The sequence below is a fragment of the Xenopus laevis genome, chromosome 5L (assembly GCF_017654675.1).
Source record: "Xenopus laevis strain J_2021 chromosome 5L, Xenopus_laevis_v10.1, whole genome shotgun sequence".
NCBI lineage: Eukaryota > Metazoa > Chordata > Amphibia > Anura > Pipidae > Xenopus > Xenopus laevis.
The window spans coordinates 30,798,892-30,817,506 of record NC_054379.1 but is presented as its reverse complement, the minus strand read 5'-3'; the positions used below and the strand labels follow the sequence as shown (position 1 = coordinate 30,817,506).

General features: G+C 42.6%; 1 long non-coding RNA gene across 1 annotated transcript in view; it reads right to left on the bottom strand.

Moving 5' to 3' along the window:
* The window catches only part of LOC121393621, a 21,180-nt gene extending 2,565 nt beyond the window's left edge, over positions 1–18,615 (bottom strand). Inside the window, exons 1-2 of the long non-coding RNA XR_005961194.1 lie at positions 18,599–18,615; positions 4,792–4,794 (exon numbers count right to left, since the gene is read on the bottom strand). This is a non-coding gene — a long non-coding RNA (uncharacterized LOC121393621). The remainder of the gene's footprint in view (positions 1–4,791; positions 4,795–18,598) is intronic.

The window sequence follows — 18,615 nt, the reverse complement described above, 5'->3', positions numbered from 1 at the left end:
TGACTTGCCTAAATTATTTTTGAGCGTGACCAATCACATGCTACTGTACAAGTGGCACTGTGGAATAGTAGAAGAGGCATTAAACTGGCAACTGTGTTGTAGCAATAGAAGGAGCAGAAGCTATAGTCATAGTGGGAAGGGGGGGTGGAGGACTTGGTTGAGGACCTAGAGTTAAGTTTTATTAAAATTTCTCAATTGGCAGCCTTTGGTTACTACTGAAAAGCATGGAAGCAATCTCTTCCTATAGCAGACACTGGCAATGACAGTTGCGTTGGGTTGAGCTTGGGTTTCCTCCACTTATGCCCTGTGCTATGAGCTACACTTAAAGGAGAACTAAACCCACTTAGTCAACATAGGGCTGGTGTACAGATCCCCTCATAGCTTGCGAACCTTGCTCCCTAAAAATGAGAACGTATATGACTAGTACAAGGGAGCATGGCTGTTTTTGAGAAGCGAAGTTGCAGTGATTTGGGAGTAGGCCCTTGACAAGCGTCCTATGTTGGTATAGTGCGTTAAGTTCCCTTTAAGACTATCTACCAATCTTCAGCACTGTCTTTGTAGCGTCCTTATATTTGCTGAATTTATTATTAGGGTGACATATGAAGTGGTTTGTTGGGGTCCAGTGCTGTATCCCTGCACAGGAGATTTAAAGTAATGAGGTATGAATTATCATTCATTGTAAACTGGATGTTTTAAAAAAAAAATTCAAATTGTGCCAAAAAAAAATTCAGAAACAGAGCCTGACTATCACTAGATTCTCCTAAATCAACAAATTTAAAAACCACGGTTATCGAGGAGGGAAGGTGTGTGGTTTTGCTCTAAAACTGCAACTTGTATTACTTTGCCATAAAGTGCACTTGTCACGACGTTACACTGCTGTCAGGAAACAACATGTACCAGTTTGTATATTGTGTCTGTAGCCTGCGGTGCTTTTGTTAAACCCTCCTTGTGACAATATGTGCACTACTGCCACGTGCCTTTTCTATGTTCTGGTGCAAGTGAGCAGAGACGTGTGAGAGAGAGGAATCTGTAAGAGCCGGCAGGTGAGAGCTTCCCTTGCTCCTGTCACCCAAAGATATGCACATACGCAGCATCTGAGGAAATGTGTTTGCATGTACCTTGTGTCTGCTTGTTCATTGTCAGAAGAGCTGTCCCCTGTATTGTCGTGCTGTGAAAGACAAAATTAAACTTTTCTTTAACAATTATGCCTGAGACTTATATATGGAGAGTGTCGTTCATGAATATATATTTCTAATTGCATTTGGCACTTACATTGTTTCTACTATGTGCAAAAGAGATTTCTGGAAAAGCTTCTTTGGACTCCTAGATACCCCTGCAAACCCAGTACCCAGTTATTCAGCATGAGATTAGAGGCCACTCTGTGAGTCAGTACAGGGAAAGCCGAAGAAATGGTCTGTGTTTCTTCCTCTGTTCCACTAGATATCCACGGCAGGTGAACGTGGGCTGAAATAGTCACGTGTAAAGGTCCTAATACCTTTGCACGTTGCACCTATGCAACTAACTGACTTGCACCTGCAACCAGGGTTGGACCCTTGGGCCCACTGGGTTCCCTGATCATAAGGATCCTTTCTTCTACTGACCAGCTTATGGCCATAGACACACCGATAATATCATACAAAACAAATTTTCATATAATATTCAGTGCAAGTAGGTGGGAGACGAGTCGACTGATATCTGTAGAAAGTTTGGATATCAGTCGGCTTGTCGATCAGGCTGGCCAGAAAAACATCGGCCATTGTTAGTGCTGAATCGTCAGATACAGGTAGAATTCTATTGTTTCTATATGTATATCTGACGATTCAGCTCTACACGTGTGTATTGAAACAATCTTTCCTGGAAAGGAAACTAAAGTTTAAATAAAGAAGTAGCTAGAAATGTTGTACATTATGTTTTGGGTTTCTGTAACAGCCCAAGGCAACCACAACCCTTTAGCAGTTAAGACCTGTGTCTCCAAAGATGCCCCAGTAGCTCCCAATCTTTTCTTGGCTAATTCACTGCACATGCTCTGTGCTGCTGTCACTTAGGTAGCTCAGGGCCCCACTCACAATATACAGTACACATAGGGGCAGATTTATCAAGGGTTGAAGTGAATTCGAGGGAATTCGAAATTCAAACAAATTTTTTGGATACTTTGACCATCGAATAGGATAGTACGACTTCGACTTAGTTTAGAAGTAAAATAGTTTGAATATTCAACCATTCGATAATAGTACTGTCTCTTTAAAAAAGCTTCGAATTCAATACTTCGCCAAATTAAACCTGCCAAAGTGCTATGTTAGCCTATGATGACCTTCTAGCGCAGTTTTCTAAGTTTTTTGAAGTCGAAAAAAAATAGTTAGATCGATCGCTGAAATCCTTACAATCGTTCGATTTTACTTCGACCGCAAATGGCCTAATTCGATGAAAAAAAACTTTGACTTCAATATTTGAAGTAATTCAATTCGATGGTCGAATTTTGAAGGATTTTCAACTTCGAAATTTCGACCCTTGATAAATCTGCCCCATAGAATATAAATGTCACAATATAAGGCTGATTAGTAATTAATACAGATAATTACTACATGGCAGCTCAGAAACCAGTGCAACTAGCATCAGAATTTAATAATCAGCCCTGTAGCATCAGCTTATATTACTGACAAAACCTCTGCTGGATAATTAGTGACGAGCCCTAAGTTTAGCTTCTCAACAGCTGCTCAGAGCCCACTGAGCATGTGAGTGTCACAGACACTTTCCAAGATGGTGACCCCCTGTGACAAGTTAGAAGTCCTGGATCATTGCTGCTATTAACAAGCTGAAACTTTAGGCTGGGGCAAGTTAAGTATATAAAATATGGCATTTTTAGCCATATTCATTTTTAGGGTTTAGTTCTGCTTTAAACCTGGATTTTTTACAGAGTTTTATCAAATACATGCCGAACAAGGAAAAAACGCATATATTGCGTTTATTATATTTTTTTTAAATGCAGCTTAATGCGTTTTTGTAAGTTCCAAATGAAACTCTATGTTTACTGGTTTCTGAATGCATTTCAAGCACAAGAAAACACAGCATGTTGCATCTAATCAAACACGAAGAAACGCAGATGTAGTGAAATGCAACTCAAGACACTCATGAGTACAGCCAGGCAGAAAATAATGAAATCAATTAGCAAATTGTGTCTCAAATGTGCATTAAAAGAAACACCTGTGTGTTTCAGCCCTTATTAATTAGCCCTACTGCATCACAATGCTTCGTTTTGCACAGTGAGAGAACTACATTAAAATCATTGTTTAGACCAAAAACTTAATTACAGATGCAAGAGACGTCACCGGTGAGAATGCTGACTTCTAGTGCAATGTCAGGCATCTTGCCGTACTTATCTAGATAATGGCGTTCTTTCGGTTTCATTATATTAAACTGTAAGCAAACATGAGGATAAATGAAATATTTGCTCTGTGCTAGAAATAGTGAATAAAGTACCCCCTCTTGTAAAATATAAGGATATTATAAGTTACCGAGGAGTTTCATGACCATATAAAAACTTGTAATATCCTCATATTTTGCAACAGGGGGTACTTTATTTATTATAATACACAAGTCTTCGTGAGTCATGTGACAGAAATGACATCATACAAATTCAACTAAAGAACAAACCTACAGACTCTATCTCATACATAACCCAGGGACTGCCTGAATTTGGAATACTTGGGACATGGGGTTTTCCAAATAAGGGTTTTTCTTCATAATTTTTATCATCATACCTTGAGACTACTAAAAACATTTAAATTCTAAAAAAGAAAAACATTAAATTAACCCAATAGGATTGTTTTGTAGGGATGCACCGAATCGACTTTTTTGGATTCGGCCGAACCCCCGAATCCTTCGCGAAAGATTCAGTTGAATACGAACCGTGGGTGTGGGAAGAAGAAAACATTTTTTACTTCCTTGTTTTCTGACAAAAAGTCACGCAATTTCCCTCCCTGACCCTAATTTCCATATGCAAATTAGGATTCGGTTCGGCCGGGCTGAAGGATTTGGCCAAATCCAAATCCTGCTGAAAAAGGCCGAATCTGAACTGAATCCTGGATTCGGAGCATCCCTATTGTTTTGTAGTAATGGTTTAACTAGCAGCTGTGTATTAAATGATCATGAATTTTTAAGCAACATAGCTATCCCATTACCATAGAGCAGGCTATTCCACTAACCTTTCCAGAGTTGGCAGTTTGAGGGGTTTGTCTGTACGGGCGCTAACAAGGATGTTTTTCATCATATAAGCCTTCAGTCTTACCTGTTATGTATTGCATACACAATGATACATTAGTGCCTTCTAATTTGTGTAAGGAAGATTTCTGGAAAAGCTTCTTTGGACTCCTAGATACTCCTGCAAGCCCAGCACTTATGCCATTAAGGGACAGATTTATCAAAGGTCGAGGTGAAGTTTGAAATTGAAAAACTTTCAATTTCATGCTATTTTTTGTGTACTTCGACTAGGGAATAGTCATACTTTGATTCAAATTTTAAAAAAACTTTGAAATTCGAAGGTTGAAAATTTTTGTAGGAATGGGATGTATTACAGGGAGACCTCGAGCTACATACAGTGCGCTATTGCTAACAGCCAAGAAAAACACGCTGCACGAGAGTCCAACCCGGAGACAAACGTGGTGAGGGATCAACTGCTGATGGTCAAGGCTACTCCACGCTGGTCACGTGGTACTACACTACCTGCTTATACAGATATACATTTAAGCTATGATTTTTTTTTTATTATTTAAATAAATTTGGATTTTAACCTACATACTTGTCTTGTGAATCCTGCTGTAAGCTGGGCTTTGAAGATTTCTCTCGAGCTACCTACACCTGACTTACATACAACTGATATTTACATACAGAAGCTATTACAGTAACATTCTGTGGTTTGCTTGGCTTTTATTAGCATTTAGCTTTAATAAACCACCTGCCACAATCCCCTCTGGCATGTGTAGTCTACTGCAGAGCACAGAAAGGTAAAAATAAATATGCACAGAAAGGTAAAAATAAATACTATTACTAAATACTAATTAAGACAAACATCTGTGTAAGTTTGAAATTGAAAAACTTTAAATTTCATGCTATTTTTTGTGTACTTCGACTAGGGAATAGTCATACTTCGATTCAAATTTTAAAAAACTTTGAAATTCGAAGGTCGAAAATTTTTGTAATTGTCTGTCTGTCTGTCTCTTTAAACTTTGACTTCTACCATTCACCACCTAAAAGCTGCCAAAGTGCTGTTTTAGCCTATGGGGGACCTCCTCAAACCTGTATGGAGGCAATTGGGGGAGTTTGGGAGATCGAAGGTCGAAGTATGATCGTACGATTCGAAGCAGGCTGAATACGGCCTGCTTCGACCCCAAAAAACTTCGACCTCCATTTGGTTGGTCTTTTTGAATTCGAAGTTCGAAGTTTTTTAACTTCGACCTTCGATAAATCTGCCCCTAAGTGTGAGATTTGAGGCAACTCTTGTTTGCTGTCTTACATATTCATGGAACTATACAGCATTGGTTTCTTATATTTGTAAACTTGTTGTTTACAAGTGGTAGTTCACCTTTAAGTTAACTTTTAGTATGTTATAGAATGGCTGCTTTTAATTTTACCTTTTTAATTCACCTTCATTTTTGTTTTTTTGGGTCACTGACCATATCTAAAAACCAAATGCTCTGTACTTTTTAACCTTGGCCAGTGTTCCTCTTCAGGAAAAAATACAGCAGCCGAGAGTACTTGTTACGTACGGGATCTCAAACCCAGAACTAACATCAAGGTCCCAGTCATGGCTCACTCTTCCACCTATAACAGCTGCCTATCACTTCAGGAGGAGCCCTCCGCTACTCAGATGCCGCCAGGTCTTAATGTGAGAGGACTAAGGAAAGAGTTCTGGGCAGGCAACAAAATCGTATGTTTGCAACAGGAACGGAGAACAAGGAGCGTGGTCAAGGGACAGATCAATACCAATCAGGAGAAGCAGTATAGAGACGAGAGAATAGTCAAGGTCACAGGCCGGGGTGATAAACCCAAACAGGAACGCGGTACGTAATCAGATTCCGAAGGGTGGTCAAGAACAGGCTAGGTTCAGGTCAGGCAGCAAACAAGGGAAGGTCAAGAACAGGTTTAAACAGACTTGGACGTGCACCCAGGAACTATAGAAAACAGACTTACTTTGGGCAGAGTGTTAGCAAGTGCAAGCCCTTTAAATGTCCTCACTAGACCATCAGGTATAGGGATGTCGCGGACTGTTCGCCGGCGAACTTGTTCGCGCGAACATCGGGTGTTCGCGCTCGCCGAATGTTCGCGAACGTCGCGCGACGTTCGCCATTTTGGGTTCGCCTTACCTGGCGCTTTTTTTTGCCCTCTCACCCCAGACCAGCAGATACATGGCAGCCAATCAGGAAGCTCTCCCTCCTGGACCACCCCCACACCCCCTGGACCACTCCCCTTCCATATATAAACTGAAGCCCTGCAGCGTTTTTTCATTCTGCCTGTGTGTGCTTGGAAGAGCTAGTGTAGGGAGAGAGCTGTTAGTGATTTCACTGATTTGAGGGACAGTTGATAGTAAGTTTGCTGGCTAGTAATCTACTTGATACTGCTCCGTATTGGAGGGACAGAAGTCTGCAGGGATTTGAGGGACATTTTAGGTTAGGTAGCTTTGCTGGCTAGTAATCTACCTTCTACTGCAGTGCTCTGTATGTAGCTGCCTGCTGTGGGCACTGATCTCTTCTGATCTCATCTGCTGACTGCTGTAATAACCCAATAGTCCTTGTAAGGACTGCTTTTATTTTCTTTTTTGTTTTTTTACTTTGCTAGTTGCTACTATAAGAGCCCAGTGCTATTAGTCTAGCAGTGTTGGGGAGTGGGACTGGTGTGCTACTGTGCTGCTCCTAGTAGTTCAGCAGCACCAACCCGAGAATTTTTTTTTTTTTTAATATACATATAATTTTTTTTTATTTTACTTATCTTACTGTTCTTTAACGTGTACAGTGCTGTTTGCTGTTCTTCATAGTAGTGCACCAATAGTAGTGCACTTGCAGGCATTATTTGCCCAGTGTGTTCTTCAAACAACGGCCATCTAGCTGTGTGAGCTTTTTCACATTCTGTCTAAATATCAATAATAATACCGTCTCCAGAAACACCACCTGAGTGACGTTTTTCAAGCAGCAATAATATATTCCGTATCCACTGCTGTAGTAGTGTATACGTTGACCTTGCAGGCATTGTTTCAATTTGTTTGCCCAGTGTGTTCTTCATTTTCAAACAACGGCCATCTAGCTGTGTGAGCTTGTTCACATTCTGTCTAAATATCAATAATAATACCGTCTCCAGAAACACCACCTGAGTGACGTTTTTCAAGCAGCAATAATATATTCCGTATCCACTGCTGTAGTAGTGTATACGTTGACCTTGTAGGCATTGTTTGCCCAGTGTGTTCTTCATTTTCAAACAACGGCCATCTAGCTGTGTGAGCTTTTTCACATTCTGTCTAAATATCAATAATAATACCGTCTCCAGAAACACCACCTGAGTGACGTTTTTCAAGCAGCAATAATATATTCCGTATCCACTGCTGTAGTAGTGTATACGTTGACCTTGCAGGCATTGTTTCAATTTGTTTGCCCAGTGTGTTCTTCATTTTCAAACAACGGCCATCTAGCTGTGTGAGCTTTTTCACATTCTGTCTAAATATCAATAATAATACCGTCTCCAGGAACACCGCCTGAGTGACGTTTTTCAAGCAGCAATAATATATTCCGTATCCACTGCTGTAGTAGTGTATACGTTGACCTTGTAGGCATTGTTTGCCCAGTGTGTTCTTCATTTTCAAACAACGGCCATCTAGCTGTGTGAGCTTGTTCACATTCTGTCTAAATATCAATAATAATACCGTCTCCAGAAACACCACCTGAGTGACGTTTTTCAAGCAGCAATAATATATTCCGTATCCACTGCTGTAGTAGTGTATACGTTGACCTTGCAGGCATTGTTTCAATTTGTTTGCCCAGTGTGTTCTTCATTTTCAAACAACGGCCATCTAGCTGTGTGAGCTTTTTCACATTCTGTCTAAATATCAATAATAATACCGTCTCCAGGAACACCGCCTGAGTGACGTTTTTCAAGCAGCAATAATATATTCCGTATCCACTGCTGTAGTAGTGTATACGTTGACCTTGTAGGCATTGTTTGCCCAGTGTGTTCTTCATTTTCAAACAACGGCCATCTAGCTGTGTGAGCTTTTTCACATTCTGTCTAAATATCAATAATAATACCGTCTCCAGGAACACCGCCTGAGTGACGTTTTTCAAGCAGCAATAATATATTCCGTATCCACTGCTGTAGTAGTGTATACGTTGACCTTGTAGGCATTGTTTGCCCAGTGTGTTCTTCATTTTCAAACAACGGCCATCTAGCTGTGTGAGCTTGTTCACATTCTGTCTAAATATCAATAATAATACCGTCTCCAGAAACACCACCTGAGTGACGTTTTTCAAGCAGCAATAATATATTCCGTATCCACTTCTGTAGTAGTGTATACGTTGACCTTGCAGGCATTGTTTCAATTTGTTTGCCCAGTGTGTTCTTCATTTTCAAACAACGGCCATCTAGCTGTGTGAGCTTTTTCACATTCTGTCTAAATATCAATAATAATACCGTCTCCAGGAACACCGCCTGAGTGACGTTTTTCAAGCAGCAATAATATATTCCGTATCCACTGCTGTAGTAGTGTATACGTTGACCTTGTAGGCATTGTTTGCCCAGTGTGTTCTTCATTTTCAAACAACGGCCATCTAGCTGTGTGAGCTTGTTCACATTCTGTCTAAATATCAATAATAATACCGTCTCCAGAAACACCACCTGAGTGACGTTTTTCAAGCAGCAATAATATATTCCGTATCCACTGCTGTAGTAGTGTATACGTTGACCTTGCAGGCATTGTTTCAATTTGTTTGCCCAGTGTGTTCTTCATTTTCAAACAACGGCCATCTAGCTGTGTGAGCTTTTTCACATTCTGTCTAAATATCAATAATAATACCGTCTCCAGGAACACCGCCTGAGTGACGTTTTTCAAGCAGCAATAATATATTCCGTATCCACTGCTGTAGTAGTGTATACGTTGACCTTGCAGGCATTGTTTCAATTTGTTTGCCCAGTGTGTTCTTCATTTTCAAACAACGGCCATCTAGCTGTGTGAGCTTTTTCACATTCTGTCTAAATATCAATAATAATACCGTCTCCAGGAACACCGCCTGAGTGACGTTTTTCAAGCAGCAATAATATATTCCGTATCCACTGCTGTAGTAGTGTATACGTTGACCTTGTAGGCATTGTTTGCCCAGTGTGTTCTTCATTTTCAAACAACGGCCATCTAGCTGTGTGAGCTTGTTCACATTCTGTCTAAATATCCATAATAATACCGTCTCCAGAAACACCGCCTGAGTGACGTTTTTCAAGCAGCAATAATATATTCCGTATCCACTGCTGTAGTAGTGTATACGTTGACCTTGCAGGCATTGTTTCAATTTGTTTGCCCAGTGTGTTCTTCATTTTCAAACAACGGCCATCTAGCTGTGTGAGCTTTTTCACATTCTGTCTAAATATCAATAATAATACCGTCTCCAGGAACACCGCCTGAGTGACGTTTTTCAAGCAGCAATAATATATTCCGTATCCACTGCTGTAGTAGTGTATACGTTGACCTTGCAGGCATTGTTTCAATTTGTTTGCCCAGTGTGTTCTTCATTTTCAAACAACGGCCATCTAGCTGTGTGAGCTTTTTCACATTCTGTCTAAATATCAATAATAATACCGTCTCCAGGAACACCGCCTGAGTGACGTTTTTCAAGCAGCAATAATATATTCCGTATCCACTGCTGTAGTAGTGTATACGTTGACCTTGTAGGCATTGTTTGCCCAGTGTGTTCTTCATTTTCAAACAACGGCCATCTAGCTGTGTGAGCTTGTTCACATTCTGTCTAAATATCCATAATAATACCGTCTCCAGGAACACCGCCTGAGTGACGTTTTTCAAGCAGCAATAATATATTCCGTATCCACTGCTGTAGTAGTGTATACGTTGACCTTGCAGGCATTGTTTCAATTTGTTTGCCCAGTGTGTTCTTCATTTTCAAACAACGGCCATCTAGCTGTGTGAGCTTTTTCACATTCTGTCTAAATATCAATAATAATACCGTCTCCAGGAACACCGCCTGAGTGACGTTTTTCAAGCAGCAATAATATATTCCGTATCCACTGCTGTAGTAGTGTATACGTTGACCTTGTAGGCATTGTTTGCCCAGTGTGTTCTTCATTTTCAAACAACGGCCATCTAGCTGTGTGAGCTTGTTCACATTCTGTCTAAATATCCATAATAATACCGTCTCCAGAAACACCGCCTGAGTGACGTTTTTCAAGCAGCAATAATATATTCCGTATCCACTGCTGTAGTAGTGTATACGTTGACCTTGCAGGCATTGTTTCAATTTGTTTGCCCAGTGTGTTCTTCATTTTCAAACAACGGCCATCTAGCTGTGTGAGCTTTTTCACATTCTGTCTAAATATCAATAATAATACCGTCTCCAGGAACACCGCCTGAGTGACGTTTTTCAAGCAGCAATAATATATTCCGTATCCACTGCTGTAGTAGTGTATACGTTGACCTTGTAGGCATTGTTTGCCCAGTGTGTTCTTCATTTTCAAACAACGGCCATCTAGCTGTGTGAGCTTGTTCACATTCTGTCTAAATATCAATAATAATACCGTCTCCAGAAACACCGCCTGAGTGACGTTTTTCAAGCAGCAATAATATATTTCGTATCCACTGCTGTAGTAGTGTATACGTTGACCTTGTAGGCATTGTTTGCCCAGTGTGTTCTTCATTTTCAAACAACGGCCATCTAGCTGTGTGAGCTTGTTCACATTCTGTCTAAATATCAATAATAATACCGTCTCCAGAAACACCACCTGAGTTGTTGTTGTTGTTTTAAAAATAATGCCAGGCAAAGGCAGGCCGCCACGCAGAGGCACTAGGGGCCGTGCTGCTATGCTATCCTGTGGCCCTAGGAAATTGCCCAGTTTTAAAAAGGCAATGACCCTGAACTCCCAAAATGCTGAAGAGGTAGTTGACTGGCTTACACAGCACACCCCATCCTCTACCGTTTCTAACTTTACCACAACATCCTCATCCTCCACTGCTATGGCCACCCCACGTAACACTTCCTCCACCACCGGCGCCCCTTCTTCGCTGGAGTCAGAGGAGTTATTTTCACATGAGTTTCTTGAACTGAGTGATGCGCAACCATTATTGGCAGAAGAAGATGAAGGAGATGAGGACGTTACACCAGATTTAATTCTGGCAGAGAACACAACAGAGATGGACATAATGAGTGATGAGGAGGTCCCCGCTGCTGCTTCCTTCTGTGAGCTGTCAGAAGAAATTGATGCATCTGAGGAGAATGATGATGAGGAGATTGATGTTTTGTGGGTGCCCAGTAGAAGAGAGCAAGAGGAGGATAGTTCAGATGGAGAGACGGAGAGTCAGAGAGGCAGGAGGAGAATAAGACTTGGAAGAAGCAGGGAGGACAGCTCGCAGGGAACAGTAGGGCAACAACATGTATCGGCACCTGTGGTCAGCCGGCCAACGCACCCGCCATTGCCGCCAACGCCGCCAACTTTTACTGTTACCGCCAGATTGCCAGCTTCAAAAAGGTCAGCAGTGTGGGATTTTTTTAATGTGTGTGCCTCTGACAAAAGCGTTGTAATTTGCAATGAGTGCAGTCAGAAACTGAGTCTTGGGAAGCCCAACAGCCACATAGGTACAACTTCTATGCGAAGGCACATGAACGGCAAGCACAAAGCACTTTGGGAGCAACACCTCAAAGGCAACAGGCAAACTAAAAGCCACCCTCCTTCTGGTCCAGCATCTTACTGCTCTACCTCTGCTGTCCTTGACCCGTCTGAACCACCCTCCACTCCGCCTTCCACCTTGACCACCAGTTCCCATTCCCAGTCATCTGCCCCCAGCCAAGTTTCTGTGAGGGCCATGTTTGAGCGTAAGAAGACAATGTCTGCGAGTCACCCCCTTGCCCGGCGTCTGACAGCTGGCTTGTCTGCACTCTTAGCCCGCCAGCTTTTACCATACCAGCTGGTGGACTCTGAGGCCTTCCGCAAATTTGTAGCAATTGGGACACCGCAGTGGAAGGTACCCAGCCGCAATTTTTTTTCAAAAAAGGGAATACCACACCTGTACCACCATGTGCAGAGCCAAGTCACCGCATCTCTGTCACTTAGTGTTGGGCCAAAGGTCCATATGACTACTGACGCATGGTCCTCCAAGCATGGTCAGGGCAGGTATGTCACCTACACTGCCCACTGGGTGAACTTGGTAATGGCTGGGAAGCAGGGAATGTGTGGCTCAACAACGACAGTGGAGTTGGTGTCACCACCACGGATTGCACGCGGTTCTGCCACCACCTCTACTCCTCCTTCGCTCTCTACCTCGTCTTCTTCCTCTTCTTCCTCCTCTGCTGCTGGGTCCTCCTCCTCCACACCTGTGCACCCCCAGCTCCCCCTAGGCTATTCGACGTGCCAGGTACGCCGTTGTCATGCTGTCTTGGGGATGACGTGCCTGGAAAGCAGAAACCATACCGGCAGGGCCGCCATCAGGGGGGGACAGGGGGGACAAGCGTACCGGGCCCGGGCATGAAGGGGGGCCCGGCAGCGCTGCATTTTTTTGAAGATCCGGGCCCCCCTTACGAGCGCCCGAGCCGTACGTCTTGCCTCTTCAGTGCCGAATGCGGAAGTGCCGAAAAGCCGAAGCCGATGCGACGAAAAGACCCGAAGTCACGGAAAAAGCCGAAGTCACGAAGCGCCGAAAAGACCCGAAGTCACGAAAACAGCCGAAGCCGAAGTCCTGAAGCAGCGCAAAGACCCGAAGTCACGAAAACAGCCGAAGCCGAAGTCCTGAAGCGGTGAAAAGACCCGAAGTCACGAAAGGAGGCGAAGTTGAAGTACTGAAGCCATGAGTTCAATTCTACTGAACACCAGTTTGTGTTTTGTTTTTTTTTTAATCCCCTGGCCACCAATGTATTATTTTAATATTCTATAGGCCCCTGCCACCAATCTTTTTTTTAAAACTTTTGTTTTTGGGGCCCCAATTTTTTTTTTAACTCGTAAGGGGCCCCTTGCCACCATTGTTTTTTTTGGGGTTTTTTTTTGAAAAAAAAAATTAATTTTCTTTTTGGTGGCCCCAAATTTTTTTAACTTGTAAGGGGGCCCCTGCCACCAGTTTTTTTTTTTTTTTTCAAAAAAAAATTATTTTTTTTTTACATTTTTTTTGGGGCCCCAATTTGTTTTTAACTTGTAAGGGGGCCCCTGCCACCATTTTTTTTTTTTTCAAAAAAAATTTTTTTTCTCCAAATTTTTTTTTTGGGGCCCCAATTTGTTTTTAACTTATAAGGGGGCCCCTGCCGCCAATGTTTTTTTTTTTTTTCAAAAAAAAATTAATTTTTTTTCAAATTTTTTTTGGGGCCCCAATTTGTTTTTAACTTAGAAGGGGGCCCCTGCCACCAATGTTTGTTTATTTTTTAGTTTTTTTTACATTTTTTTTTGTTGGGGCCCCAAGTTTTTTTTAACAGGGGGCCCCTGCCACCAATGTTTTTTTAAAAAAAAATTTTTTAATTTTTTTTTTTTGGGGCCCCAATTTTTTTTATAAGGGGGCCCTGACCATCAATAGCTTTTTACAACTTGTGTGGGGGGGGGTTACTTTTTTAGCGCTGATGTCTGTGTGGTCTTTTAACTGCGATGTGGGCGGGATATGGGGCGGAGCTTGGTCGTCAGTGTGGGCGGGGCCCAGGGGGCCCCAAAAATTTTGTTGTACGGGGCCCCGTGATTTCTAATGGCGGCCCTGCATACCGGATCTGTACTCCTGTCATCTCTGCAGTCACAGGCCGATCGGTGGCTGACCCCACACCAACTGAAGATCGGAAAAGTGGTGTGTGACAATGGAAGCAATCTGTTGGCAGCACTGAGACTGGGGCAATTTAACACATGTGCCCTGCATGGCACATGTTCTGAATTTAATAGTCCAACGTTTTGTCTCAAAGTACCCAGGATTCCAGGACGTTCTCAGGCAGTCCAGGAAGGTGTCGGCCCATTTCAGACGTTCCTATACAGCCATGGCACGCCTTGCTGACATTCAGCAGCGGTACAACATGCCAGTCAGGCGTTTGATTTGCGACAGCCAGACTCGCTGGAATTCAACGCTCCTCAGTTGGAACGTCTGCTGCAACAACAAAGAGCCATCAACGAATACCTGTTTGAACTGGGTGGTAGGACTGGATCTGCAGAGCTGGGGATTTTTTTCCCCCGTTACTGGGTGCTTATGCGCGATGCCTGCAGGCTCATGCGCCCTTTTGAAGAGGTTACAAATATGGTCAGTCGCACCGAAGGCACCATCAGCGACCTAATACCCTTTGCTTTCTTCCTGGAGCGTGCCGTGCGACGAGTGACAGATGAGGCTGTAGACCAGCGTGACGAGGAGCAGGAAGCGCACGATTTCTGGTCGGAATCACCAGAACGAACCCAGGCACCTGCTGCAACGCAGGGAGAGGTGTCAGAAGTGGAGTCAGAGGATGAAGGTGGCTTTGTGGAGGAGGAGGACCAACAGGAGCAGGCTTCCCAGGGGGCTAGTGGTGACCTTTTGGGGACCCCTGGTCTTGTACGTGGCTGGGGGGAGGAGACCGTGGATGATGCAGTCCTTGATAACGAGGAAGCGGAGATGGATACCTCTGCATCCAACCTTGTGAGAATGGGGTCTTTCATGCTGTCATGCCTGTTGAAGGACCCCCGTATCAAGAGGCTTAAGGAGAAGGACCTGTACTGGGTCGCGACTCTACTAGACCCTCGGTACAAGCATAAAGTGGCAGAAATGTTACCAACATACCACAAGTCTGAAAGGATGCTGCATTTACAAACCAGCCTGCAAAACATGTTGTACAATGCTTTTAAGGGTGATGTCACTTCAGGAACTCATCAACATTCCAGGGGCAGAGGTGCCAGTAATCCTGCCACGAGCGCACCTGCAAGGACAAAGCACTTTGGCCACTCTGTAACGTCAGACATGCAAATGTTTTTTTGTCCAAGGCAGCGCCAGAACCCTTCTGGATCCACCCTCAAAGAACGCCTCAACCGGCAGGTAGCGGACTACCTGGCATTAACTGCAGATATCGACACTCTGAGGAGCGATGAACCCCTGGACTACTGGGTGCGCAGGCTTGATCTGTGGCCAGAGCTGTCACAATTTGCCATGAACCTCTTGTCTTGCCCCGCCTCAAGTGTCCTCTCAGAAAGGACCTTCAGTGCAGCAGGAGGGATTGTAACTGAGAAGAGAACTCGCCTAGGTCACAAAAGTGTGGATTACCTGACCTTTATTAAAATGAATGAGGGGTGGATCTCGGAGGGTTACTGCACGCCGGAAGACTTGTTCTGAGTTTCTGACTCCCCATGCAGCTGTCCTTCTCTGCACGCCTCATGACTCCACACACAGCTGTCCTTTAGCGTCCTCCTCCCTCCACCACCGTTACAAACTAGGGTGCAAACCCTACTGGTTTAATTTGAATCCAGGTAAATCCTGAGTTTTTCTGGCCTCTGTGCTTCAGTGGCTGCGACAAAAATAAATGAATATTTTCAGCATTTATATGGCATATTTTTTCTGGCCTCTGTGCTTCAGTGGCTGTGACAAAAAAAATGAATATTTTCAGCATTTATATGGCATATTTTTTCTGGCCTCTGTGCTTCAGTGGCTGTGACAAAAAAAATTAATATTTTCAGCATTTATATGGCATATTGTTTCTGGCCTCTGTGCTTCAGTGGCTGTGACAAAAAAAATTAATATTTTCAGCATTTATATGGCATATTGTTTCTGGCCTCTGTGCTTCAGTGGCTGCGACAAAAATAAATGACTATTTTCAGCATTTATATGGCATATTTTTTCTGGCCTCTGTGCTTCAGCGGCTGTGACAAAAAAAAATGAATATTTTCAGCATTTATATGGCATATTGTTTCTGGCCTCTGTGCTTCAGTGGCTGTGACAAAAATAAATGAATATTTTCAGCATTTATATGGCATATTGTTTCTGGCCTCTGTGCTTCAGTGGCTGCGACAAAAATAAATGACTATTTTCAGCATTTATATGGCATATTTTTTCTGGCCTCTGTGCTTCAGTGGCTGTGACAAAAAAAAATGAATATTTTCAGCATTTACATGGCATATTTTTTCTGGCCTCTGTGCTGCAGTGGGTGCGACAAAAAAAAATGAATATTTTCAGCATTTATATGGCATATTTTTCCTGGCCTCTGTGCTGCAGTGGCTGCGACAAAAAAAAATTAATATTTTCAGCATTTATATGGCATATTTTTCCTGGCCTCTGTGCTGCAGTGGCTGCGACAAAAAAAATTAATATTTTCAGCATTTATATGGCATATTTTTCCTGGCCTCTGTGCTGCAGTGGCTGCGACAAAAAAAAATTAATATTTTCAGCATTTATATGGCATATTTTTTCTGGCCTCTGTGCTGCAGTGGCTGCGACAAAAAAAATTAATATTTTCAGCATTTATATGGCATATTGTTTCTGGCCTTCTGGTTCAGTGGCTGCGACAAAAAAAACATAATTTTTCAGGAAAGTACACATGCCTATTTTTCAGGGTTCTGCAACAGTGGCAAAATCGCATCTTTTATGGTCACCGCAGGTGATCAATAAAGTAGACCAAAACTGGGCCCACACTGCAGAATCAGTGTTTTTTGGTTCACTTCACTGTACATTGAATTACCTCTGCCTGACCGTGCACGTGCGCACAAGCACGGTGACTGCTAAACACACCACTACAGAAATATTGCCACCAACAGGACGAACATCCTGGAGGTGACAAGCAACTAGTAATTAACAACTATCATTTGCTCACTTGACGGTATCATTCATTAAAGCTCTTTGCGTTTTTTTGCGTTGCAGTAAGCGCCGCGTTTCGTCTTTGCGTGTGAACAGGCTGTAACCTTTACACGACTTGATTGGCATGTAGACGCCGGACATTTTAAAGCATTTTATTACACAGGTTTAGAAATGTAGTGTGATTTCTGCCCTTTACAGCACAAAACGCAGCGCTGTGTCAACAATGGATTTTTTAGAAACATATTTGCCCTTGATCCCCCTCTGGCATGGCACTGTCCAGGTCGTTGCACCCTTTAAACAACTTTAAAATCATTTTTCTGGCCAGAAATGTCTTTTCTAGCTTTTAAAATTCGCCTTCCCATTGAAGTCTATGGGGTTCGCGACGTTCGCGAACCGTTCGCATTTTTGACGCAAGTTCGCGAATATGTTCGCGAACTTTTTTTCCGACGTTCGCTACATCCCTAATCAGGTATTCTTATACTTTCCTCTGAGCACCACCATGCCATCTTCACTGCTCTCGTTGATCCATTGCAGCTGTCCAGAACCAATCACACGCACAGTAGGAAATTCATGCTCCTTGTCCATTAACACTGAAGCCAGCAAACCCAATTTTACTAATAAACCATGTCTCACATGTACATCTCCTTCCTCTGAGATCAATATGACAACCCCACAGTTACCATTTCACCATCATAAATGTGCAATGGTATTAACAAGTGGAATTCTAAGGACTCCATGAAGGGTGGGACTATTACATGTCTACAATAGTTTAGAGTAGGGTTGCACCGAATCCTCTGTTTGTTATTCAGCCGAATCCCTGAATCCTTGGTGAAAGATCCGAATAACGAACAGAATCCTAGTTTGCATATGCAAATTTGGGGCAGTTTCAGGGCAAATTCAGGACAGTCCCTTCTAAAGAGAAACTATTGCCTCTATTTCTTCCAAATCAAAATCTTTAATTGTGCATGAAAGCAGACTATAATGGGAAACTGAATGCACAGGCACTGATCTGGGGCTGTGCATTTACCTCTTTCTTTGTGTCCTTTGTTTTAGTTGGAAACCATAAAGGGAATCCAGAGTATAGCTGAAAAATTCAGCTGAAACTTAAAGGTAAATTGTAACAGAAAGATACAGCTCTGTTGTATTCTATCTGAAGTTAGACTTAGCTCCTTTCAAGTGCCATAAGATAATTAACCAGTAGGTGGCAGGAGAGATATAACAAATTGGGTTCAGTCTCATTGACTAAAAGCATGTACAGAATTGTGAAACAGAAGGGGGGCAATGTGGAGATTATATTAACATTATAACTATATATATTGGTCTGTATGCTATGGGGATTATGTAATAAAGTATAAAGTAGGATGTAGGATGTGGCTACCTAGTAACCCTCCTCTAATAGTTGGTGCATGGTCAACATTTTGTGGTTATTTCGCTTTTTTTTTCTAGTTTGGAATTTCAGCAGTTTCTGGTAGCTAGGGTCCAATTTACCCTAGCAACCAGGCAGCAGTTTGATTGAGATGAATAGCAGAGTCCCTGAATAAAAAGATGCATAAAAGGAAGTAACAGAAATAGTAAGATTGTCACCTTGTAGAGCAATAGGTTTTTGGCTGCTGGGATCAGTGACCCACATTTGAAAACTGGAAAAAAGGCAGAAG